General features: G+C 43.2%; 1 protein-coding gene across 11 annotated transcripts in view; it reads right to left on the bottom strand.

Annotated features, from left to right (window-relative positions):
• Nucleotides 1–26,481, bottom strand: part of TLN2 (talin 2) — a 490,123-nt gene that overhangs the window by 223,482 nt on the left and 240,160 nt on the right. The gene's annotated exons all lie outside the window — the stretch shown is intronic.

Genomic DNA, 26,481 nt, shown 5'->3' with positions numbered 1-26,481 from the left:
CACAAGGGCCCCAGACGCATGTGTGCTCAGTCTTTACTATTTTAGTGGAGCTCAACTTTTTCAGGGTCCTGTTTTCATATTTTCTGGCCCAGATGTGTTTTGAAAAGCTTTTATTTACCCCAGATTGCATGCATTTATAATAATCAATTTTCCATTTTCTAGTCATCAAAGACTGATCACATATCAGCAGGCATAACCGCCACTGCCAAACTGGGCAGCTGGAACAAGAGTCAGGTAAAAGAGTACAGACTCCCTCCACTTGCCGCCTACTGCCGCATTTCTGAGATACAGAAAACACGCTCAGGGACCTCCACGCAAGGAAACGCTGCTTTGCTTCTTTGCCCTTCAACTGTCCAGCCCGACCACCACCTCCCTAACAGAGAACTCGGGTAGGGACTACTTCCAAGCTCCCTGCCCAGGCCTCCGCCCTCCCCAAGAAAGGCAGCTGGGTTCCCACTGCAGGTGGGCTCTGGGCTGCTCCGGGGGTCTCTATCAAAGCAGAAACACAGATGGTGCCCACCCAGGCAGACAGATCTGGGAGAGGAGGCATACAGGAAATGGGAGACCAGGACCAGGGAGGGATAGGAAGCTAAGGGACATGCAGAAAGCAGCAAGGGGAAGAAATATGTTTGACTTTCTGAGAGCATCCAACTACTGCATTCATGTTTCCCCTGACTATTACTATGTTGGATGAGAAAAGGCTTGCTATAAGATGGCAGTGCTGCAGAAAAAGCTATTTATTATAATAAAAAACCCTGTTCTGAGTTTTCTTATTTAGTACTTATCTTTTGAAAGACATCTAGAAAATTTACAAAGATTAAAAAAAAAGTCTCTCCATTCTTTTTCTTCCAGTGGTGAATCTCTTCATGAAACACTCTGAATGCCAAGAGAAAAAGGCATCATGTCAGGAAAATATAAATATTTATAGACAGCATTGTTCCATCACCCCTGAAATGTTAAACAGCTATTTCTCCATTCTCTTCTTTATCGATTTAGTTACGTGGTACGTGATCATCAGAAAGCAAAAGAAGAGAACAGTGGAGCAGGTTACAAGGTTGTGCATCAAGTAAGTGCAGATCAAAAAAAATATTCCTTCAATCTCTCTATGATACGGCTACAGAGAGCGGGAACAGAAACGAGAAATCAATGCTGAAAGACACCCCGCCTCAGCCCAGCAGAGAGCGGCTGCGCAAGCACCTGCTTCTGGAAAGGAGAACCTTCAAGTATGTGGAGCTCTTCCACCCACATGGAAGCTTAGGTCTAAGCCCCCCAGGCTGCCTGTGGAGCCAGTGGGAAGCAGCAGACATAGTGGGATGGATTATAAGACAAAAGTCCCAAGGAGCCAACTCCTCACTCAGTTCTAAAAATGCTAGGATGACCTTCTTCAACTTCATTGCCCCCTTTAGACTGGATAACTTAAGGCCCCCTCCTAGTACCTAAACTCTGGCTCTACCTGTATGACCTTTCCTCCCCAGCGATAGCCAACCTGCAATAAGCAACGACTATGAGGAGCCACTGCCATATATCCACAACTTTTCCAGCAGTAATGCAGGAGCACCCATTGTTTTATCCACTAGCTCTATCTGCTTTTAACACTAAGAAATAGCTTTCACCTAACTTTCCCCTGAGGATGGAGGTGGGAAGAAAGACTAGGGAATTCTAAACCCAAGATTAATTTAGGAGTGATGAGAGAAGATTGCAACTGAACTTTTCCCAGTGGGTCTGAAATAACCTTCAGTAACTGTAGAAATCCAGTCTTCATGAGCATTAATTCAGGTGGGGCTCAGAGCTCTGTAATTTTCAAATGGCTAGCCAAGTATAGTAAAGACATCACACACTGGGAGACAACAGCATCAAACTGACAAAATCAATTAAATAAAAAGTTACTGGATGCCAGCTATATGGCCCACAGTCTGTTAGGCCCTAAACGGGTATAAAGATACTAAGATACAGTCCCTCACCCTGAAGGGCTCATCAACTGGTTTGAGAAATAAGTCTGGTTTTACAGGAAGCATTTCAATCTCAAGGGTGAAGTGGCTACACTATATTGTTGTTCTTGTGTGCGGCCAAGTCGATTCCGACTCATAGCAACTCTTTGTGATAGAGTAGAACTGCCCCATAGAGCTTCCTAGGCTGAAATCTTTATGGGAGCAGATTGCCAGGTCTTTTCTCTCAAGGAGCTGCTGGTGGATTCTGGCCACTGACCGTTCTGTTAGTAGCTGAGTGCTTAACCATTGTGTCACCAGGGCTCCTTAAACTATGTTAGTCTTATAGGAAGAAGAAAAAAGTCAGATTTCTTTGAGGATATGCATCTTATATGTTGAAGCTAACAGGGCTAAGGAAATATTTAAACGGGGGCACAAGCTACCTGTGACACTAGATGGGATTGTTGTTGATGACCCTTCTGGCAACTCTTTTTCTGTGTATTATACAACAAACAGTTGCTTCACCAAATAAACAAAAAAAGATAATTTCCTGAGTTTGAAGACAGAGAAGAGCATCTCTGAATTAAGACTGAAGGGAACAAGGCGTTAAAATGGTCTAAGTACCCTGAATTACCTTCAGTGTGTTCATATATTTTCTAAGGAATTTTTCCAAGGCTTAAATGGACTAAAACTCGTACTTTTAGCTGCTGCCTAATAGGAAAATAGGCTCTCGAGCTTATTTTGTCCCCATTACCTCCACATTTGCCTTTTGTCGGGTCCTAGAAACACTTTTTTTTTTTTAGAAACACTACCCAAAAAAATGAAGAAAAGCAAAATGTACTCAAAAGCATATATTTGGGTACATATGGAAAGACGCATAGAAAATATGCAAAATCATCCTATCAATTATTCTCCAGGGAACAAACATTTAATTAACCTCTGCACTGAGCCAGGCTCTTGCAAACAAAACAAAACTGCTGCCCTCAGAGAGTTCATGGCTTTCACTCACACAGAGCTGCCTCAAAATGTCAGGACAACTTTGGAAAATGCCTCGCTGGAGGGGGAAAAAAAACCCAAAACTAACAGACATCAACACAGAAGGGCAACCCCAGAACACGAAGTTTGAAAAACTAAAATTAGCTAGGTACACTGAGATATCTTCCAAATCTCAGCTCCGGCATATTCTCTTAGGAGCAGAACCATCTTGGAATTCATATATCTTCAGAAACAGTCCTACCTGGCTGATGTGGAAGTACCATCTCACAGAGAAATGGGAACACCATTTACTGATCATCCATTATGTGCCAGGCATATAATGTTTATCCCATTGTTATGGCTTGAATTGTGCACCCCAAAAATGTGTCAACATGGCCAGGCCATGATTCACTACATTGTGTGATTGCCCACCATTTCGTCCTCTGATATGATTTTCCTGTGTGTTGGAAATCCTACCTCTATGATGTTAATGAGTCAGGTTAGAGGCAGTTATGTTAATGAGGCAGGACTCAATCTACAAGATTAGGTTGTATTTTGAGTCAATCTCTTTTGAGATATAAAAGAGAGAAGCAAGTAGAGAGCCAGGGGGACCTCATCATCATCAAGCAAGATGAGCCAGAAGCACGTGGCCTTTGGACCCAGGATCCCTGTGCAAAGGAGCTCCTAGACCAGGGGAAGACTGATGACAAGGACCTTCCCCCAGAGCCAAGAGAGAAAACCTTCCCCTGGAGTTGTTGCCCTGAATTTGGACGTTTAGCCTCCTAGACTGTGAGAGGATAAACTTCTCTTTGTTAAAGCCATCCACCTGCGGTATTACTGTTATAGCAGCACTAGATAACTAAGACAGAATTTGGTACCAGGAGAGTGGGGTGCTGGTCTAACAGATAACTACAATGTGGAAGCAGATTTGAAACTGGGAATGGGTAGAAACTGGAAGAGTTTTAAAGTACCTAATAGTAAAAGCCTAGATTGCCTTGAAGAGACTGTTGGTAGAATTAAGAATTTCAAAGACAATTCTGGTGAAGACTCAGAAGGAAGTGAGGAGAGCTGTAACACCAGAGATGGCACAGATGAAGCAGCAGCAGAGAAACAGAGGCTGCAGAACCAGAAGACAGGCACAAGACAGCACTGGAGCCGAGCCACGGAGAAAGAGAGTTGAGTACCTTCCAGCCAAGGTTTACTGGTGGAGTGGGGTGTCTCCAGGCACTTATCAGTACAGTTAAAGAGCTTTGGAACACATGCTCGAGCAGGGCAGATGTTGGGCTGGCCCAAGGGTCTGGTAGGCCGAGAGGCCAAGAAACAAGGAAGCAGAAGCTGAAGAGACAAGGAACACAGGAAGCAGAGCTGCCTCAGTCTCAAAGGGTGGGGCCATGACGTCTGGAATCTCAAACGGTGGGGCTGTGGCCTCTGGGGTTTCAAAGGGTGGGGCCACAGCCTCCTAAGTTTCAAAGAACCAGATCTTCACCAACTCGGTTCTGGAGTGTAAGGTTGCCTTCCATGAATGCCAGCGAGATCGGGCTGGATCTGTTGCCCAAAGCTGAGGGGGCAGGGCTGCCAAGTCCAATGGGCAGAAGAACAGGCCTGCCAGGGTCAAAGGGGTGGAGTCACCACTCAGATAGACTAGAAGAATGGGGCCACCCAAAGCCAAGAGAATAGAGATGCTGTTCCAGCAGGCCTGGAAGATGGAGCTGAATGAAGCCCAGGGTCAAGGGGGCTTCCACCCAGAATCCAGAGAGTATGGCCAACATCCAGAGTCTGGAGGGCAGTGTCACTGCCTAAAGGGTCTCAGAGGACAGAGGATTATTTTCAAGCCTGGAGGGCTAATGTAATGTGTTCTGCTAACTTGCTTGGTGCCTGTTATCCCTTCTCTCCCTTCAATTTCTTCCATTTGTAATGGAAATGTATACCTTGTGCTTGTTCCGCCATTGTGCTTTGGAAGCAGATTAACTTGTATTCTAGATTTCACAGATGAAAGGGAATTTTTCAGAAGATAAGATTTTGGACTTGGAGTTGATTTAAGACTTTTGGGATGACATGATGGGGCAAATGTGTTTTATATGTAGCAAGGACACGAGTTTTGGGGGGGCCAAAGGGTGGGATTTCCAAATTTCCAAATTGCTATGAGTCGGAATCGACTAGACAGCACTGGGTACTGGTAAAGGGTGGGATGCTATGGATTGAATTGTGTCCCCTAAGAACGTGTGCCAACTTGACTAGGCCATGATTCCCATTATTGTGTGATTGTCCACCATTTTGTCACCTGATGTGATTTTCCCATTTATTGTAAATCCTACCTCTATGATGTTAACGAGCATGACTAGAGGCAGTTATGTTAATGAGGCAGGACTCAATCTATAAGATTAGGTTGATCTTGAGTCAATCTCTTTTGAGATATAAAAGAGAGAATCTAGCAGAGAGACAAGGGGATCTCATAAAAAAAAAAAAAAAACCCAACCCCACTGCCGTCAAGTTGATTCTGACTCATAGCGACCCTATAGGACAGAGCAGAGCTGCACCATAGAGTTTCCAAGAAGCGCCTGACAGATTCAAACTGCCGACCTCTTGGTTAGCAGCCGTAGCACGTAACCACTGTGCCACCAGAGTTTCCTCATACCACCAAGAAATTAGTGCCAAAAGCAAAGCGTGTCCTTTGGACCTAGGTCCCTGCGCTGAGGAGCTCCTAGACCAGTGAAGTTTGATGACAAGGACCTTCCCCCAAGGCTGACAGAGAGAGAAAGTCTTCCCTTGGGACGGTACCCTGAATTTTGACTTCTACTTTCTAGACTATGAGAGAATAAAGTTCTGTTTGTTAAAGTTATCCACTTGTAGCATTTCTGTTATAGCAGCACTAGATAACTAAGACACCCACTGATCTCATTCAGGCACCATGTAAAGTCAGTGACACCTAGGAAGTGGCAGAGCCTAGATGAGGTCCATCAGACTCTATTATGCAAAACGTCTGATACAAAAATTAGAAAATTGAGAGTTACGTGGCCAAACAGGTAATTCTCAAGACTGTCCTGGGAAACCTTGCAGGGCAAGGAATTCCTGAAGCGAAAGAAAGTGGAGTATCATAATTATATGACCAAATTCCGTAAGGCTATTTATTGTGATGGTTAATTTTATATGTCAACTTGGCTAGGCTATGGTGTCCAGTTGTTTGGTAAAACACCAATTACTGTTATAAAGTAATTACATATGATTAAATCATTGGCTTCAAGTAAAGCAGATAACATTTCCTACTGTGGGTGGGCCTCAGTTGATCAGTTGAAGGCCCCAGAGCAAAAAATAGACATTTTGCCAGAACACTCTTACTCTTTACTCTTCTCCTCACCTGACCTATGGATTTTGGGATACAAGCCTATAGGGGTCTCTAGCCTATCGCCTGACCTATAAGATGTCGGACTTGCCAGCCCCTCACAATCATGTGAGCCAATTTCTTGAAGTAAATCAATCAAAATCTCTCTCTCTGTGTCTCTTTACATATATATGTATGTATTATATACATACATACACATACACACACATCACAGGTTCTGTTTTTCTAGAGATCCCTGATAAGACAGCCACCCAGAACCCTCTGCTAGACTCTATAAGCAACAAACCACCTTCTACTCTACCATTTGGTCTTATGAGTTTCTAAATAAAAAACTCCTCTCAAGAGCCATTCCTGAAATATCAGATCCATCTCTCACTTTACACCTTCTTAATCACAACAAACAAGGGCTTATGGAAGGGAGGTTCAATATCTCATTTACGTGTTGACATACTTTCTTTCCCCATGCACGGTACACAGGAATGGCCAACCCAGCGTCTAACTGCAGACCCTCATTACGAGGATAAATTATTAAACCTCAATATCTAGAGCTCCCTTTGAAAAGTACCTCTCACTTAGGATAGATTAGAGAACACATATGGTCTCTACTTATAATTCACACATACTTAATAATCCAAGGAGCCCTGGTGGTGCAGTGGTTAAGTGCTTGGCTGCTACCTGAAAGATCAGCAGTTTGAATCCACCAGCCACGTCAGGGGAGAAAGATGTGTCACAGTCTGCTTCCGTAAAGATTTACAGCCTTGGAAGCCCTATGGGGTAATTCTGCTTTGTCTATAGGGTAGTTACGAGTTAGAAATGACTGGAAAGCAATGGGTTTGGTTTTGTTTTTGAGTTTTATAATGTTGTTGCTGCTGTTGTTAGGTGCCATCGAGTTCATTCTGACACACAGCAAACCCCAACAGAACGAAACATTACCCAGTCCTGCACCATCCCATGTTGGTGAAGAATACTGAATACACCACTGACTGCCAGAAGGATGAACAAATCTGTCTAGAAGCAAGGACGGTTAAGACTTCATTTCACCTACTTCGGACGTGTCATCAGGAGGGACCAGTCCTTGGAGAAGGACATCATGCTTGGTAAAGCAGGAGGTCAGCGAAAGAGAGGCAGACCCTCAACGAGATGGACTGACACAGTGGCTACAACAATGTGCTCAAGCGTAGCAATAATTGTGAGGGGTTTCGAGGGGTTTCATAACAACACTCCCATTTAATTCAACAAACACTTATTGAGGTCTACGATATATAACGATCTGAGTTTAGCATTAATATTATTTCAACTTTCTTTCCTGTTTCAGTGACACTGTCATATTGGGACTTTGCCTAGACACACATACACATGCAAAACCAAACTCGTTGCGGTCAAGTTGATTCCAACTCAAAGCGACCCTACAGGACAGAACAGAACTGCCCCATAGGGTTTCCGAGACCATAATCTTTATGGAAGCAGACTGCCACATCTTTCTCCCATGGAACAGCTGGTAGACCTGAACTGCCAGCCGTTTTGGTTAGCAGCTGAGCACTTAATCACTGTGCCACCACGGCTCTGACTTCTATATCAGGGTTATGAAAAATGAGAATGTTTCTATGTTGTCAGTCCATATGTGATTCCACTCTTCTTGTAATTTTCTCTATTGAAACTAAAGTCACAGCATGATTTGAATCTTAATGGATTAAATTCCAAAGCTAAACACTTCACAGCTCCACATGGCAGGAGCAGACACATAACAGGATTGCTACCTGGAAAGGATTAAGTGAACACAAACTGAAAATTGTCTGATAGACATCATTTATGCTGAAGTTTTAACAAGTGGATTTCTTAAATAAAAAAAAAAGAAGAAATTAGGAAAGGCAAAGAGAAGTAATATACTTGACACTGACCATGGAAATGCATAATAACCAATTTTAAAAACTCAAATGAATAAAGGTAATTCTGGTATAGCTAAGAAACAAAATCCTTAATATGCATGCAGTATGGCTCTTCCTTTTTTAAAACAATGAATCATACACAAAACCGTTCAGCTTCTGTGCTAGCCTCTAAGCATAATGGTAGCTATTAAAAATTACTACTCTATGTATATAAGGTAAAAGCAGAAATAAAGACTTTGCTTACCTAATTCCCTTCTTGGCTGGCTCCCAAGATTCACCAATTCCCTCCATCCGGAGGACAAAGACAGCAAGACAGAAATGACATCCCTATAAAATCCCCTTACGATTAAACCAACTGCGGTATTTGGGGTATAACTCCACCACTCCAGAGGCAGAATGATAGAGACAATTGAACATCTAGCCTTCCTGCCTGCACAGCCAAGAGGATGGATCATCCCCTTAAGAATTCTCTTTTGCCAAGAAACAAAATGGTCTAACTACTGGAACTGCATTAGCCTTCAGTGGTAATGAAATTTTAAAAGGGATGTGTAATAAAGGCGTGGCTAGCATAAGCAAGCATAAAACAAGAGGTTTCTTGACTCTTTTGCTACCAGAACTTACCTTAGTTCTTCCTCTCAACCCTCCAAATACATCTACAATCCTATTTTAGTGGGCAGAGTTGGACATACTTATGATAATGTAACTGAATATCTGCCAAGAGGAAACACATTGGTATTTGTCCTTGTGCTAAAACTAACTCCTAACTATTCCCCTCACGTTTTGCCTCTACGTCAACCACCCTGCATCAAACACCAGTCACGCCATCTTTAGCTTCATCTACACGTCAGCTTCACACCAGATGTCACTTGTTCCAACCGAAAGCTCACATTTATAACTTCCCAAGGAGCATTACATGGGCCTCTAAGACTGGGCGTCCTTGGACAAGACATATACCATCTCCGAGCCTCGCTTATTCTCATCTCTAAAATAAGTGACAAGCACTAGGTGATCTTGCAGTGGACTTTCAGCATCTAGTGCCACCACGTCTAGGTGCCCATCCAGGCCGTCGGCCTGCCTGTAGCAGGGAGAAGGCTAGTTTCAGTCTCCGGTTCTCAGGTTCAATTGTCTCGTGGGATTCAGACTTTATAATAGGGAAAGAAAACCATAGAGGGCCGTAGTGAGCATCTTCACTTGTCTCCCAAACTCAAGTCAGTAATTGTGCTTCGGCCTGCCTGGGTCACTGCCATCTTCCAAGGCTAGAGGCTGAGTCTTGGCAGACGTCGATAAGCTATTTATGTTAGTATTCCAGGCAAACCCAGTAAAAAACCCAGTGCCGTCAGGCAAAGTGGGCCTTAAATACCTATTTTTGTTTTTTATTTTGCTTATTCAAATGGATGAAAAGCAACACAAGTAATTGTATTTTCCTAAGCCATAGAGAACGCAATTCTAGCGAACCCTACGTGGGATTGTCACGCTGTAAAATTATTTGAGAGTCAGTCATTTTAAAAGCCTCAAACGCATGGCCAGCTCCTGTTAAAATGTCTTAGGTATGCTCATATGTGCTAATATCATATATGCATTCTTACACATGCTGTCATCCCAGGTGCTTGAAATCCATTAGGAGGAACGAAGTCCGGGCATGCAGGCAGCCTCATGCTGTCTAGCTAGCCCCCCAGAACATGGGAGGATATGGCACCTGCCTGTTGTTCAGTTGGAATGCAAATGCCGTTCACAGAGAACTCAGGCCCTGTGCTCCAGTAGCCTAGACGTACTCGGCCTCGTTCTCCGGCACAGCCTCATATGCACTGGCCAGTCCTCCTTCATTTAGAACCCATCCCCATCTGCCCACTCCATCTCCTCGGCAGTCTCCAGCAAAACGACATTACCAGAGTGCAGACTGAAAGGCAGGCTGGTGACACAGAAGTCTAGAACGGGCTGGATTTGAGACAGAGTCTTATCCTCCAAAAACTCCCCCTGCCCACCAGCCTGAGCCTACATCCCTCGTCCTGTGAACATATGGTGTGGGAGTTCCCATCCTTTCCCGTCCTTGCAGGGCACACAAGCCTAGCAGTTTGCAGCAGCTGCCAGCTTCCTCCCGGCTCTCGGGCAACACTGCATTCTAGCAAAATGGATGCTGACACCAAAAGACCATCTTGTGGCAAAAGTTGTTTCTCATACTCCTTGCTCTAACCACAGCCTACGCTCTCTCACCTTTCATTAATTAGGTCTCTGATACTGAAAAAGCCTCGGCTTACACTGCAGCCACCAGAGTCTGGCCATACTCCAGGGTAGGGGCCTCTGCTTTAGGCCAATGCTCTGAAAGGGTCGAGCTGGGAACAAGATGACTCCAGCTTGGAAGAGTTCTCTGAAGGCTTCATTTAGGCATGAGTAACCAGGAAAAGTAGGTCAGGGGCCTGAGTCACAGTCTGAAGGCCGATGGGCACATTTGGGAGTGAAGAGCTAAGCTCCCCAGGTCTGTGTGGTTTGCAAGATGCAAGCAATGACATTTGCAGAGGGGGCCCCTGTTGCTGCCCCCACTGCTACCCCCACATCAGCTCTGATGTTTGAACAGTGACAACAAACACTCCTGCACCTTCCAGTCACCCTGAAAGCCCAACAATTTTCCCCTTAGGCAGCCGAAAGCAGCAGCAATCCAAAGATGTTATCAGCACAAGCGGCTTCTAGGCCACCCTGCTCTAGCAGGCCAAGGCAATGGTTTCTGATTAAGACGGGTTTGATCTCTCTTAGTCGCATTTACTTTTCTTATTTGGTCAGTAGATGTCACATTAATGTGTTGTTTTAGCCACTAAACTTATCTAAAAAAAAAAAAAAAAGCAAGTCCTCTACTTACCTTTACTTTTATCACGTGCTTATATACACACTTGTACAGGGACACACACGATGCACACCACAAGAATGCATACCACACACATATACACACAACATTCTTTCTCACACACACACAGACATATACAGGATTGCTGAGGGATTGACTCAGCACTCCAGTGCTTTCAAACAAGTGTTTTAAGACAACCTGACAAAAAAGCAGAGGAAAACTGTCAAAGCTCATCTACTTCTTCCTTCTTTGTTCTTCCCTCTTTAACTAAGATGTTTTTCTTTCCTCTCTGCCCCTAAAAGAGAAAATCTCGCTCTCTTCAACAGCCTAACGTCTGAGACGAAGCTATAAACGCACTCCCTTGTCCTCTCTCACTGGAGACCTTTCCACTTCAAGGCCCTCCTGGGCCAGCGCACACCACCCTTCTGTGAAGACGCAGGAGGAAGGTTCGCTTGGAGGGCACAGGGGGCTTACTCTATCAAGTGAGAAGCAAGGATCTTCCTGTAGTGCCACCATAACTTAAAAACCATCAGAAAAGTAACACTTTAAACCATCTACAACTAATTTTCTCTAACTTGGAAACAAGTATGGACAGCTGGGATGTGAAGCTGCAGGCCAAACCATGATCTCCCTAGACCTTCTCTTACTGAAGTTGGGTTGTTTATAGGGGGTACGGACAGCTGGGACGTGAAGTTGCAGGCCAAACCATGGATCTTTCTGGACCCTCTTTTACTGAAGATGCATTGTTTATAGAGGGTGGGTTGGGTTGAATTAGCAATTTAAAACCAATACCAATACATTATTTCCCAGTGGAATACAAAGTTCACATGTCAGGAGACCTCTTTAACAGGGCCCATAAGCAATATCCTCGGGCCCCTGTGGGTTAACAGATCCCTCACTCTCCTCTGTACTTAGGGACACAGTGAAAATCCTGGATCTCAGCCATCATAGTGTTGACACTAAGGCATAAATTACAGTAGTATCCCAAGTAAAGACAACTAAGGGCAGATCTGACATTCATGGTGAACTTGATGGGTGAGCCTTTAATGTAATGACAAGTCAATTGGTCTTCCAAATGAGGACCCATATACCTTCCTTAGAATGCTGTTGTCAGGTGCCGTTCAGTCGGTTCTGACTCATATTAGCCTTACATGACAGAGGAGAACTGCCCCCATAAAGTTTTCTAGGTTGTAATCTTTACGGGAGCAGATCATCAGGTTTTTCTTTTGCAGGGCTGCTGGGTGGGTTCGAATCGCCAACCTTTGGGTTAGCAGCTGAGTGCTTAACCATCGCGCCACCAGGGTGACATAGTCTGCTGGAAGTTCACTTTAATTCTCTCTTACCTTTGCCCAGGTAACCTCGGCCTAGAGTTCTAAGCCTACATTTTTCCTCCTGTTCCCAGTCTACTCACCCTCCAAGGTTATCTTGAATGTTACCACCCCAGAAGCTTTCCTGAAGCTCCCTCATCAGCATGAACTGCTCCCTCCTCTATGATCCCACGCAGTGGTCACACTTCTGTGGCATGAACTCCAACACCACCTGTACAGTGGCTACGTGTGGGTGAGACTTTCCCTATAAGTTTATAAAAACATATTCATGTTTTTGCCCCACACTAATTTTCATAATCCCGTTGGTCATAAATTTGATAGAAAGGATTCTAGTTAAATTTTCATGAATTAAACTGGTGTTTGGGAGTAAGGTTCACGAACTTATACTGGTATGTACACTATCTTTCAAGCTGCTTGAGGCTTTTGTAGTCAGCAAGATGCAGTCACAACTAAGCACTAGGCTCTTGTGTTTTAAAAAACCAAGATTTTCACTCCTGTACTTGGTCTCCAACTAGATTGAGGCCCTCTGAAATGCCAGGGTTCAAAATGACCAACTTTGAAGTTAAAACTGATACAGGAAAGGAAGAAGAAAAAAAAAAAACTGGACTAAAAAGAACATCAATTTCTGTCACAGAAAATGAACAATGAAAAGATTCTTCAGGGCAAAGAGGCTGGTTAATATTGTTCAAGGTCTATTGTGAAGCCCACCCACCACCTGTCTATTAGTTTGCTGTACTCTGCTGGCTTGTGAGTTGCTGTGATGCTGGAAGCTATGTCACCGGTATTTCAAATGGATTACGTATGCATCTCTAGAAGATTATAGCTATTTTTAAACATAATCACCATCAACTGGTGATTTCCAAATCTTCTTCATTTCACCAACTAAAATTATGTACTACAAAACCCTCCTATTATCCAAAGTCTGGCAGAAATGTCACTTTCTCCATAAAATATTTCCTGATTCTTTCATGTTCCACTTCTCCCCCTAAAATGATTTGATCTCACTTCTTTGAAGCTTTGGGCACTTTGTTTACAGACCTTGGGAGTCAGATAATTCTGTTTTTTCTTTACTTAATATTGTTTTGGAGTTCGTAGGTGACGTAAACTGTTAACATTCTTGGTTGCTAACCGAAAGTCTGGTGGTTTGAGTTCACCCAGTGCCTTGGAAGAAAGGTCTGGTGATTTAGTTCCAAAAAACCTAAGGAAGATCTTGAAAATCCTGCAGAGCACAGTTCTACTCTGACTCACACGGGTTTGCCGTGAGTCAGTGTCAAATCAACTGCAATTGGAAAAAAAAACAATAAATCAACGTCAGTACCAACTGAGATCACTATTTGGTGTAGACAGTCAGCTCTGGGGTTATTGTTAATATTTACTTGGCCAAAAATTTAGAATAAAATGTTCTTCTAATTGTTATTTCTTAGTAAGTTGACTATTTTCATCATTAGGGAGTTCTTCATTTGACTCAGAACCTATTTATCTTTGATTTTGCTGTATCTTTTGGGTTCATGTGTTTCATTTGGGGGTGAGAACACGTCTGGCGAGAGAATAAAATGTGAGGGAAGGGCTTATCAACTGGGAAGGGACTCACTTTCTGTACTCAACTTCCTGCTGGTTTTTTCAGCTTTCAGTTGGGTTTTCCAGACTCTAGAGAAAAACTTCGAGGTCAAAATTTGGGAGGCAGGAAGGCAAGGAGAAAAAGGAGTCTCCCAGTCCCCAATCTACGTCTGCACATGGACAGACTCAAAGCATGCATTTCTCCACCCACCTTCCCCATGATCCTTCCTTCCGGTTAGTGACCTCACTGTCTTGCTCATTCGCTATTATACACGAGAGCTTGTGAGTTATAGAAAATACTCAGATCAATTAAGTGTGGTTTATATCCTCAAGTTCATGATAATGTAGTATAAGGGAACTGAAGGGCATAAGATGATTCACAAAACACAGACTAAACAAAGCGTCCAAAGCTTCAAAGAAGTGACAGCACATCTTTTCGGAGGGATAAATGGAAACACGAAAGAATGTCCACGTCAGGAGTTCCTGGGTGGTACAAAAGGTTAAAGCACTTGGCTGCTAACCAAAAGGATGGATGTTCAGGTCCAATCAGAGGTGCTTTGAAGGAAAGGCCTGGCAATCTACCTCTGAAAAATCTGCCACTGAAAACCGTATGGAGCACAGTTCTGCTGTGACATACATAGGGTTGCCGTGAGTCACAGTTGATGCAACAGCCACTGTTTTTGTTTTTTTGTTTTTTTTTTTTAATTAAAAGCAATGCTTCTAAGGATTTTCAATGCTATAGGAAATAACTATCAGGTAATTAGAATGGGGGGAATCAGGTAGCGGTGAAGCACACTAACCATTTGTACCATGCAGGGACTCCTGAGATGGGTTAGCTATGATTTCAACTTTAGGTATCCTGCATTTCCATAACATGAAGGTCTAGTATTTCACACATAAACCAGACAGTGATCTTACAGGCCTTATCTTTGCAATGCCTGCAGCAAAAGCTCATTCACAGCTTTATACTTGGTTTTAATAAATGAACTATGACCAGTCACTGGGTGAGCTGGAGAGGCAGGACTAATTTTCCCTTTGATTTGTGAGTCACAAAGATTTTCAATGAAAATGAAACAAATGATTTTCAGCATGTGCTCAAACCAATAACATCCACCATGATTTGTTGTTGTTGTTAGGTGCCACTGAGTTGGTTCTGACTCATAGCAACCCCGTAGGACAGAGTAGAACTGCCCCATAGGGTTTCAAGGAGTGGCTGGTAGACTTGAACTGCCAACGTTTTGGTTAGCAGCCAAGCTCTTAACCACTACGCCACCAGTGCTTAGTCATAAAAAAATCACGCAGGAAATAATTCTGAAGTGTTATATACAGTATTTACCTACACTCACCTAATTTGGAATATCCTCTTCCAAAGAGCTTTGCTTCCACAGATACGATCATGTTTAATTCTTTTCCACTCCAGCAAAAGTTTATTGGCAGAAGGCTTAGTTCAATCTCGACTGCCCATTCAGATAGTCACTCCGTATGGACATTAAGTAAACCAAACCCACTTACTGACTGCACTGTGAGGAGCAGGGGCCATATTGATCATCCTGATTAGCCCTGTCAGCTGGAGCAAGAAAGACTGGCTGGCGCTCCGGGCCAGCTGTGCAGGGTACACAGCCAGAGACAACGGGCAACATCGACGGCCTTCGAGCAATTGGTCTGGGCAGTGATGGATGCTATGTGGACAGCTTATGGCCTTATTAAGGATATAGAGCTGGTCCAAGAGAAATCCAAACTCCATCTTCTTTGATTAAGATAAAGCTGGTTTGTCTATGACACACTACAGGTCTAAGGAAGCTTTTATCTCCCAGAGTTCACTGACACAGAAAAAAAATCAATTTATGTATTAAATAAGTAAAAAGCAACTTAACTCAGTCAATGTGTGTGTGTGTGTGTGTGTTTAAGAGGGAAACTATAAAATACTATTTGTTTGCATTTTAAATTAAGAACAGAATACATAAAATTCTTCAGTAAATACAAGTAAAAATGATTGAACTCTACATGATTTAATTTATATTAATTACATCGTTTAAAAGCAGAAAGGGAAGAGAGGGGAGCCCTAGCCTTCCTGCATTCTCCCCATGCACACCAGGGGCCAGTGCTCAGCAAGGACAGATCAAGCCTTTGCCCTGCAGCCTGGACTGAACGAGGACTGGAGGCGAAGCTCTCCCCCTCCTCTGAACCGGAAGGAGTTTCTCCAACTTTGCTATTAAATGGTTGCCCTCAGAAATCATTCAAAGAAAATTGTTTTTTCCTCCTACATTTACACACATATGCACACACACTCACTCATTCATTCACTCACATCCTTCCTCATTTCTTTCCTTCTTTGCCCCAAAAGTATTACTTAATTGTCTGACACGGAGTGAGTCATTTTAACTCTCTGATCCTCAGTGTGCAAATTAAGACAAATTATCATTTCTGCATTAAGAGTATTAATGCTCACAAAACATAATGCCTGGGAGAGTTCACATGCAAAAAGTATTAGTTCCGTGTCCTCTGCTCCCTGCTGCTGTACTGGGTCTCAGACCCAGAAAAGCCTGCTTCATGCATGGCATCTCTCAGGAAACATGGCAGAACGTGTTTTCTACTGGTCATCAGCAGGGTTTTCATGGGTGTGCACAAACAACATCTACAAGTACTAATGCAATTCTGTATTGGAAATGGTTTTACATCCTGAGCCTATTTGTTGTTGAGAGGTCTCCTTGGTAGAACTAAGTAGAAAATCTGAGTGGTGAAATCTCGCCATGACTCTGTAACGACTGCTCATGTTAGTGCTACCCACAGCTGCTTTCGAGGCGTGAGGTTCCATTTGTTGCGACAATTCCTCAGTTACCAGGGAGATCATCACAGCAACCAAGCGGCCCCTATTCCAAGACATGGAGCCAAAGAGCATGTCAAAGTGCAAGGCTGCAGAGGCTCAATAATGTTTCTCAGCCTTGTAAGTACTTCTGCCACCACTTTATGTGAACATATCACCACTGCATAACTGAATTTACAACATGAGAACCGAAACTATCTGGTTTGAAGCTTTCAATGTTACATTTGAACGTATGGGGCTAGAAGCACACAGAGGCTGAAGCAATGCCACCAAGTTAACGAACATTTATGTCCACTGACCAGAAGTGTCATTTCCCCCTTTAAATACACTGTTTTCTTTTCCTTTCATTAACTGTGTATTGACTTCTCTTTCTCCCCATCCTAATAGCTTGAACCATTGTGATGGTTAAGATTGTGTGTCAACTTGGCTGGGCCATGATTCTCGGTGTTTATATGTGACCACTCCCATGATTGAATCTGCTGTGAGGAGCCAATCAGTTGAGAGGGAGGTTCCTTGGGAGTGTGGCCTGCATCCAAATATAAGCAGACATTCTGGCGTTTTTGCTCACTCTGGATCCTGCACTGCCTCCTGTCCACCTGACCTCCAGCTCTTGGGACTTGAGCTATCAGCTTATCTACAGATCTTGGAATTCATTGATCTTCACAGTCTAAGAGTCCACTCTCAGGCCTGCCAATTTTGGGTTCGCCAGCCCCTGCAGCTACGTGAATTGACAGAAGCCTCTATCCTGATACACAGACTTGGGAAGCTTCAGCCTCTACAATCTCGTGAGCCGCTTCCTTGATGTAAATCTCTCTGTATATATATTTATACACTTTACTGGTTTTGCTTCTCTACCCAGAACTCAGTCTAAGACAACCAGACAAAAACTCAGTGCCATATATATATATATATATATAAAAACAACAGTTGCCATCAAGTGGATTTCTACTCACAGCAACCCTATACTGCATACTATATACAGTATACTGTACTCCAAATGCTGTTTCCCACTGAACATTAGAAAGGACATGGCTGTACAGCACCATCCTGCATTCTCTGCAAGCTTTTTCTCCTCATTGGGCTTTCCAACTTGTTCGTTGGCACTCCAACCAAGTCCCTGAGCTCTAAGAGTACGAACAAATAAATACATAAGAGACACAATCAATTCCTAAGTTCCAAGGTGCTACAAAGAGGTAGGTTTAAGGGATCTGAAAATTCACTTTTGATGGAACAAAAAAGGCAGACCACTCCCAAAGGTTAAGATTAAAAAGACCATGGAGGCTCCTTCCAGTGGTATAGGATTGTGGTAAGATCTTTTGCAATTTAATGACCAAGATAAGATGGAAGGTGCAACCAGACACAGGAGCTTCCTGCATATGGAAAATTTTACTGTGTTGATTACAAACACTGTAGGGTAAAACCTTCCTGAAATTGGAATACCCTCAAGCTGAAGGTCAATAAGAGGTTGACCTTCAGTGTCTACCATTTTGTGTTGATTGATACACTAGTTTCCAAGGCCTGTGTAACAAATTACCACAAACTGGGTGGGTTAAGACAACAGGAGTTAATTCTCTCACAGTCATGGTGGCCAGAAGTCCAAAATCAAGGTGCAAGCAGGGACATGCTCCCTCCAAAAGCTCCAGGCGAAAAGTCTTCCTTGTATCACTCCAATCTCTACCTCGCTCTTCAAAGGGTCTTCTCTTCTGTGTCTCTGTGTTTTCTCCTCTTATGAGCATACCAGTCATTGCATTTAGGGCCCACCCTAATTCAGGCTGCTCGCATCTTAACTTTTCATGATTTACATCTGCAAAGACCCTATTTCTAAACAAGGTCACATTCTGAGATTCTTGGTGGACATGAATTTTGGAGGGGAGCACTACTCAATTCACTACAGTTGTAAATGAAAAGCCAAGTAGAACTCTTCTGGCGAGAACTACCCTTCTAGAACACAAGAGAGAACCCCTGAGGGAGCAGGGGAGCAGTGGGATGCAGACCCCAAATTCTCCTAAGACCAGACTTAATGGTCTGACTGAGACTAGAAGGACCCTCGTGGTCATGACCCCCAGACCTTCTCTTGGCCCCGGACAGGAACCATTCCCGAAGCCAACTCTTCAGACATGGATTGGACTGGACAATGGGTTGGAGAGGGATGCTGGTGAGGAGTGAGCTTCTTGGATCAGGTGGACACTTGACACTATATTGGCATCTCCTGCCTGGAGGGGAGATGAGAGGGTGGAGGGGGTTAGAAGCTGGTGAAATGGACACAAAAAGAGAGAGTGGAGGGAGACAGTAATTGGGAGTGTGTAGCAAGGTGTATATGGGTTTTTGTGTGAGAGACTGACTTGATTTGTTAACTTTCACTTAAAGCACAATAAAAATTAAAACAAACAAACAAGAATTACCCTGATATAAAAACAACACTTTCTGAAGAATTATGAAAACACAGAATACTATATACATAGCCATCACTGAAACAGGGTAAGGCAGTAAAAACTGGGGAACGGAGCACACGAGAGACCTCATCTAAAAAGATTAACTGAAATTGAGGAAACAGAACTCACAGTAATAAGCAAGCCCAAACCAACAGTTCTGTAACACTCTCACCCTTCTGTGAAGGAACAGAGCTGAGCTGTCAAAGCCAAACGTGGAAAGTAAATGAAGGTAAATGAAAATTTCAGAAAGAAAGTGCAGCACTGCCTCCCTTCTCGTACCTTCAGCTCAAGAGAGATTTGCAGCCAACACATGCTGTGTTTCTACCAGACTCATCGCTATGCTCAGTTAAAAAGTCATTTCAGCACCCAGGCAACATACACGATCCAAACTGAGAACAAAAAACTGACTTAGGAGAGGGCACAGCTAGGAAGACAAAATTGTTTCTCCAAGTTATGCGAAAATTAAAAGTACAACTATTCAATCTTCCAAACTAATTTTTATGTTGTGAGCTTAAGTTGTAGGGCTAATATACTCAACCCAAGAAGGAAAGCCATTTTACCAATACATGTGCGTGTTTCCTTTTTTTTTAGCCGGACCAACACCTCTATACACATAAAGCTGGGAAAGGCTTCCAACATCTTCGGCACAGTATTTCATTTTAAAAACTAATACACATCAGAAGAAACAAACCAGAAAGCTTCAGAAAACGCTTACATGTCTGCGAGTTCTCTAGGCTGAGGAATCAACAACAAACAAAACGTGTTCACATTAACAAAATGTGTTTCCAAGAAGGAAAACAGGTGGTGGTCTGATTCACTGAGATTGCTGTCTTCTGTCATTCCTCCCAGTGGATGGGCTGGAGGCGTAGGCCTCAATACATCAGTCACAGCTAGCTGTACACAGCCAGGACTCTGGGCTCCAGTGGAAATGTTATGTCTCCATGAGAACCTCCAACAGTGCACACAGAAGCCTTTTCAAATGCAACCAGCTCACAACGATGACATTCACACCCCTGCCTCCACCAGGAGCTCCTCCTGAGTCTTTGTCAACAGCAGGGACCTATGATCTAAGCTGTCTACTCACAGCCACAGACGCATGTGTCTGCTGCCTCACCTTTCTGTTGTTGTTGTTGTTAGATGCCATCAAGTTGGTTCCAACTCATACTGACCCTATGTGCAACAGAGCAAAACACAGCCCAGTCCTGTGCCATCCTCATGATCATTATTACATTTGAGCCCATTGTTGCAGCCACTATGTCAGTCCACCTCCTTGAGGGTCTTCCTCTTTTTTGCTGACCCTCTACTTTACCAAGCATGATATCCTTCTCCAGGGACTGGTCTCTCCTGAAAATATGTCCAAAGTATGGGAGAAGAAGTCTCGCCATCCTTGCTTCTAAGGAGCATTCTGGCTGTACTTCTTCCAAGACAGATTTATTCATTCTTTTGGCACAGTCCATGGTATATTCAATATTGTTCACCAGCACCATAATTCAAAGACATCAATTCTTCTTCAGTCTTCCTTATTCATTGTCCAGCTTTCACATGCACAGGAGGTGATTGAAAACACCCTGGCTTAGGTCAGGCACACCTTAGTCCTCAAAGTGACATGTTTGTTTAACACTTTAAAGAGATCTTTTGCAGCAGATTTGCCCAATGCAATGTACCTTTTGATTTCTTGATTTCTTGCTGTTTCCATAGGTGTTGACTGTGGATCCAAGTAAAATGAAATCCTTGACAACTTCAGTCTTTTCTCCGTTTATCGTGATATTGCTTATTGATCCAGTTGTGAGGATTTTTGTCTTCTTCACATTAAGTTGTAATCCACACTGAAGGCTGTAGTCTTTGATCTTCATTAGTTTAAGTTCTTCAAGTCATCTTCACTTTCAGCAAGCAAGGTTGTGTCATCTGCCTAACCAAAAAAAAAAAAAAAAATTTTTTTTTTTTTTTTTTTTTTGGTGTTGATGAGTCTTCCTCCAACCCTGATGCTGTGTTCTTCATACACTCCAGCTTCTTGGATTTACCTTTCTGTTGTTGTTAGGTCCATCGAGTCGGTTCTGGCCCTACTGCATATACCAGAACAAAACACTGCCTGGCCCTGCACATCCTCACAATCATTGTTATGCTTGAGTCCATTATTGCAGCCACTGTGTCAATCCATCTCATTGAGGGTCTTCCTCTTTCTTAGGAGGAGGCAGTAGGGAAGAGTGGGGAGCAAGGAGACAGAATTAAATAACATTTGCAAATCTTGTACCAGAAGATAAAGTTGGTAAAGTTGGACAAAGTCCTATTAGAGTAATCTAAACAAAATGTGGATGAAGGAATATGAAAAAAAAAAAATTCAAATTAAAATAAACCCACTGCCCTAGAGTCAATTCCGACTATTTCCCAAAGTCTTGGGCCACTACTACATACCATGCGGTTATTAAAGGAGTCAAATGCATACCTAAAGAATCAGCTGAAAGATAAATTCAACTTGATAGTCCAGCTTCACCCAAGATGCTCATCTCTTTTCAGAAAGGACTGTTCATGTAGAAGACAACTCTCTTCCTTGTCTTGTATTTTAAATATTATAGAGTATGTGTCCACTAAATATTGTTGTTGTTACTTGCCACCAAGTCAGCTCTGACTTACGGCGACCCCATGTAGAACAGAACGAAACGCTGCCCAGTCCTGTGCTATTGCAGTCGATTGATTTCTTTTGTGAGGCCTCTCACGCAGGTGACTGGGCAGGACTATGTGATAGCGTAATTGTGGCCCACCAAGGGGATTGGTCAGTTTTGCCTTAAAAGAGGGCCAATTCCAGAGCAAAGAAAAGAGCCCACCACCACCAAGGAAGGAGAGATCAGCAGGTGAGACTGGCAGGAGACAGCACGGGGGCATCCTGGCCCATGAAGCAAGAAAGCTGAGTGCCTTTCGGCAGAGACTGAGGGCCACGGAGAAGCCTATGCCTGACCCACGAATTTGGAACTTGCCAGCCTCCACAACCGTGTGAGCCATTTCCCTTACATGGTTTAGTTCGTGAGTTCTGTGAGACATCACAGTGAATTAGGGAACCCAAAGATGGGAGGGACGGTGCTTAGGGGAGAGGGAGTAGCTGATGTTAGAGATGATGGAATGGTACAGTAGCTTGGAAAAGCTGGACATTTGGGCCATCTTAACCTCCGCCTCACAGGAACCAGCTTTGTGGTGATCTTTACAAAAAAAATTACTTGTTTAGCCATCTTCACAATTGTTGATACAATCAGGTCCACTGTTGCGGCCATTGGCATTTTGAGTGCCTTCCAACCCAGAGGCCCATCTTCTAGCACTATATCAGACAAAATTCTGTTGTTATTCATAGGGTTTTCATGGCTAATTTTCAGAAGTAGACTGCCAGGCCTTTCTTCATAGTTTTAGTCCGGAAACTCCACTGAAATCTGTCCACCATGGGTGACCCTCCTGGTATTTGACATACCAGTGGCATTGCTTCCACCATCACAGCAACACACAAGCCATGACAGTATGACAAACTGACACACGGGTGGTGGCTCTAAATATCAGATGGCATAAATCCTTTCCTTTATAACTTTAGCGCTGAAATCTTTCACCTTTATGCATTTGACTCAGAAACTTAAGGAAACCAAAACGAACAGACACCCCAGTGGAGAGCCATTCAAAGTGACAGATATTTCAGACAGACGGGTGGCAGCAGCAGCCCCCGACTCAGCAGTCAGAAGGTGACAGTGGCAGCCAGGGCTGTGGCCATGCCACGCAGCATGTGACCCAGGTGTGATGACCAACACAGGGCAGCTTTCAGGGGTATGGCAAGGGGTTGGGGGGCAGTACATCCCCCTGCTTCCGTTATAGTTGAGTTTCTCTTTCCTCTAGTCTGCTAATGCAGCCCTGGTGGTGCAGTGGTTAGGTATTTGGCTGCTAATCGAAAGATCAGCAGTTCAAATCCATCAGCCACTCCTTGGAAATCCTATAGGGCAGTCCACTCTATCCTGCAGGGTTGCTGTAAGTCAGAAAGGACTCGACGACAACGGGTTTGGGGTTTTTTTCTGTTTTTTTTTTTTTTTTGGTGTGAAATCAATGTCAAGTGGGTGCCTCCGTACACGAGACCAGGAAGGTGAAATGTCAACATCAGTTAGCCAAGGGAGTACAGACTGAGAAGCTGCAAGCAGAGAGTGATCACCGAGACGGGTCCAAGGCACGGCTTAGGAGGCAGACGATGCCAGGGATGGGCTAAAAATTACTGCAGTCATCTGCAGCCGGGTCCTCTGGGTTCACCCGTAACACAGAGTTGGTGACACAGACCTGTACTGGCCAACTTTCTGCCTTCTGCTCTGACACATTTCAGCTGCTGTTCTATTATCTCCAAATACATAAAGCTGACAGGCTAAAGTCAGCTGACCCCACTCCCGAAAACGCCTGTGCACTGTGATTTTAAATTGACTGTCCAAACTACCTGAATTCCATAAAGCCCCGCAATTGACGTCAGCCCCTAAGAGCGACATTTTTCCGGGCATGCAGCACCACACAGCTGTGTCCCCTTTAATAAGTGGTTAGAACATCCTGCAGGCAGCTGCACACTCAGGTAGCACCTTCTCCTCCACGGGGGCCGGTCCAGATGGCAAGGATCACGCAGACCAGAGGCAGGACAGAACATGCAAGCTCTGCACGACTCTTTTGGAAAAAGTCCCTATTACTCGTCAAGTGCTTTCTAAGAAAGTGAGAGACTAATAAGACAAGTCAGATGGGATGAGAAAGTGTTTACAAAAAAGCACCACTATTAAGGTTGAGTCCAATGATGTCAGGGGTCCCTGGGTGGTGCGAATGGTTAATGCCCTCAGCTGCTAACTGAAAGGCTGGCAGTTCAAGTCCACCCAGAAGTACCTTGAGAGAAAGGCCTGGCAATCTGCTCCCAAAAGCCACTGAAAACCCTATGGAGCACAGTTCTACTCTGACACACGTGAGATTTCTGTAAGGTGGAGTCAGCATGATGACAGCTTTTTTTTTTTTTTTTTTTTATAATGATGTAAAGAATCAAGGAGACAAATTTTCAGGGGAGAGAGCAAAGGCACTCCAATTGCACACCAGAGTCCCAGGGACATTAGCCACAGAATGTGAAAACTGGGGAGAACCTGCACTAGGAGCCTGGGACCCAGAGACATTTATTCAGGAAGAAAATATGTTGAAAGCAATAAAGAAAAAGTTGCAAAAAATGAAAACTAGCCTGTCAGATAGTAAAACAAAATATAAAGTTAAAATAATTATAATATCATGTTGCTGGGACTAGGTAAATAGACACAGAGAAAAGGCACAATGTTCATATGGAATAAAAACAGGGAAATGAAAGAAGATTCAAAAAGTGGTGCTGGGCAAATTGTTTACGTGAAAAAAAAATAACTTAGGTCATATTTCATACCTTCTACCAAAATAAAATCTGCATGAATTAGATGGGGAGTTGGATTTTAAAAACAATAGGATTTATGCACTTGCCTGAGTCAGACTGGGAAAGGTCTTCCTAACTAGAAACAATGCAAGAAAAATCACAAGGATTACCACAATATAAAAAGTAAAATCATTGTAAAATAAAGTCAGAAGAGAAGCAGTGAGCTTTGAAATTATGTCTGCAAAATATGACAAAGAGTTACTATCTACCAGAGAGATAGTATTGACAGCTAAAAACAAAATCAAGTATTCTATTTTTTAAAACAAAGTTTTCACAAAGGAACAAAAGCAAATGGAAAGACTCAGATGGAGGTGAGGCTGGGTTCATCCTCAATGACACCTTGAAAATGCAAACTCAAACACAATATCCCATCATGCTAGCAGGGCTCTGAACACTCATCATGTTGGCCAGGAATACAGCGAAATGCACGCTCCCCTCCACCGCAGGTACAGTCGTCTCGGCCATCAAATGTGGTGCTATTCTCTAAGGCCTTAAATATAGTCACACTCTTTTAACAGGTAATTTAATCTCTAGGAGTCCATTGGAAGGAGATAATCAGAGATACGTATTTTTGTTCAAAGGAGTCCCTGGGTGGTGCAAACAATTGATGCTCTTAGCTGCTATCCAAAGGTTGGAAGTTCAAGTCCACCCAAAGATGCTTTGGAATAAAGGCCTGGTGATGATCTTCTGAAAACTCAGCCACTGAAAATCCTACAGAGCACAGTTTTAATCTGACACACAGGGGGTCACCAGGAATCAGAGTCAACTCAATAGCAACTTTTGTTCGAGAACATTCATCACTGCTTTGTTCACAAGCAAGAGATAAAATGATACAGACTACACACACATGCACACATAAAAGACTAAGAGAAAATCCACCAGAATGTTAACAGCAAATTTTACTATCTTTAAATTCTGGCTTTATAAATAATTTATAATTTCCTGTGTTTAGATTTCCTACAATAAACATGTACAATAATAGACAGTCTCATAATCAAACTTCTATTAACCACCTTGTCAAATTTAAAAGCAACTCTTCTGTGAGGTGGCTCCACCCATCACTGAGGCAGTTTGTTTGTCAAGCCAGTTGTATTTATCATGTGATCGAATCGTAAATGTAATATGGGCCACAAAAATGTGAGTACAAAAAGAGAGTTGCTGTTTGTAAGAAAACTCAGTAGAATGCTTTGATGAGCCCCTAAAAAACAAAACTGCTGCCAAATCAGGGGAGGACCAGACAAATGTAAAAGGGTTAGGGGAAATGTTTTTAAATACAAAAGGAGTCTGTACTCTGATTTCTTCTCAAATACCGTTTAAATTCACACTCCATTTTAAAGTAACGAAAACTGGGAATGATAAAGCCCAAAGAATGGGAGAGATTTATGGTAGAAAGGAGTCACAGAACTTCAGATTCAGAGCAGTTTGTTAAAGGCGTGCACGTATCTTAGGCTAACTTTTTCTATGATCTTCAGCTGTAACAGACATTTTTGGTAAACTAATAATGATGCGTCTGCTTGTGTCAAATAAGAGGGCTTTCTTTGCTTTCCTTTACAACAGAGGAGGAAATGGTCTGAGCATTAGTTAACGTTTTCTAGAATTTTATACAAAAGGAATCATAGAATATGCACCTACGGATTGATTGTTCTGGCTTCTTTCACTCAGCGTAACTATTCTGAGATCCCTCCATGTTGTTGCACAATCACTTGTTCACTCATTTTTATTGCAGGGTCACATTTCCTTGCGTGGATGTAGCACAAATGATTGATCATTTCACATGCAGATGGACATCTGGGTGCTTTCCAATTTCAGTCTGTTACAAATAAAGCTGCTGCGGACATTCATGTACACGTCTCTGTATGGGCACACACTTATGCTTCTCTTGGGTAAAGACCAAGGAGTAGAATGGCTGGGTCAAATGGTAGGTGACTTCTGAAGAAACTGCCA

Source organism: Elephas maximus, chromosome 13, assembly GCF_024166365.1.
Source record: "Elephas maximus indicus isolate mEleMax1 chromosome 13, mEleMax1 primary haplotype, whole genome shotgun sequence".
Classification (NCBI taxonomy): domain Eukaryota; kingdom Metazoa; phylum Chordata; class Mammalia; order Proboscidea; family Elephantidae; genus Elephas; species Elephas maximus.
This window is presented reverse-complemented; position numbering and strand designations above follow the sequence as displayed.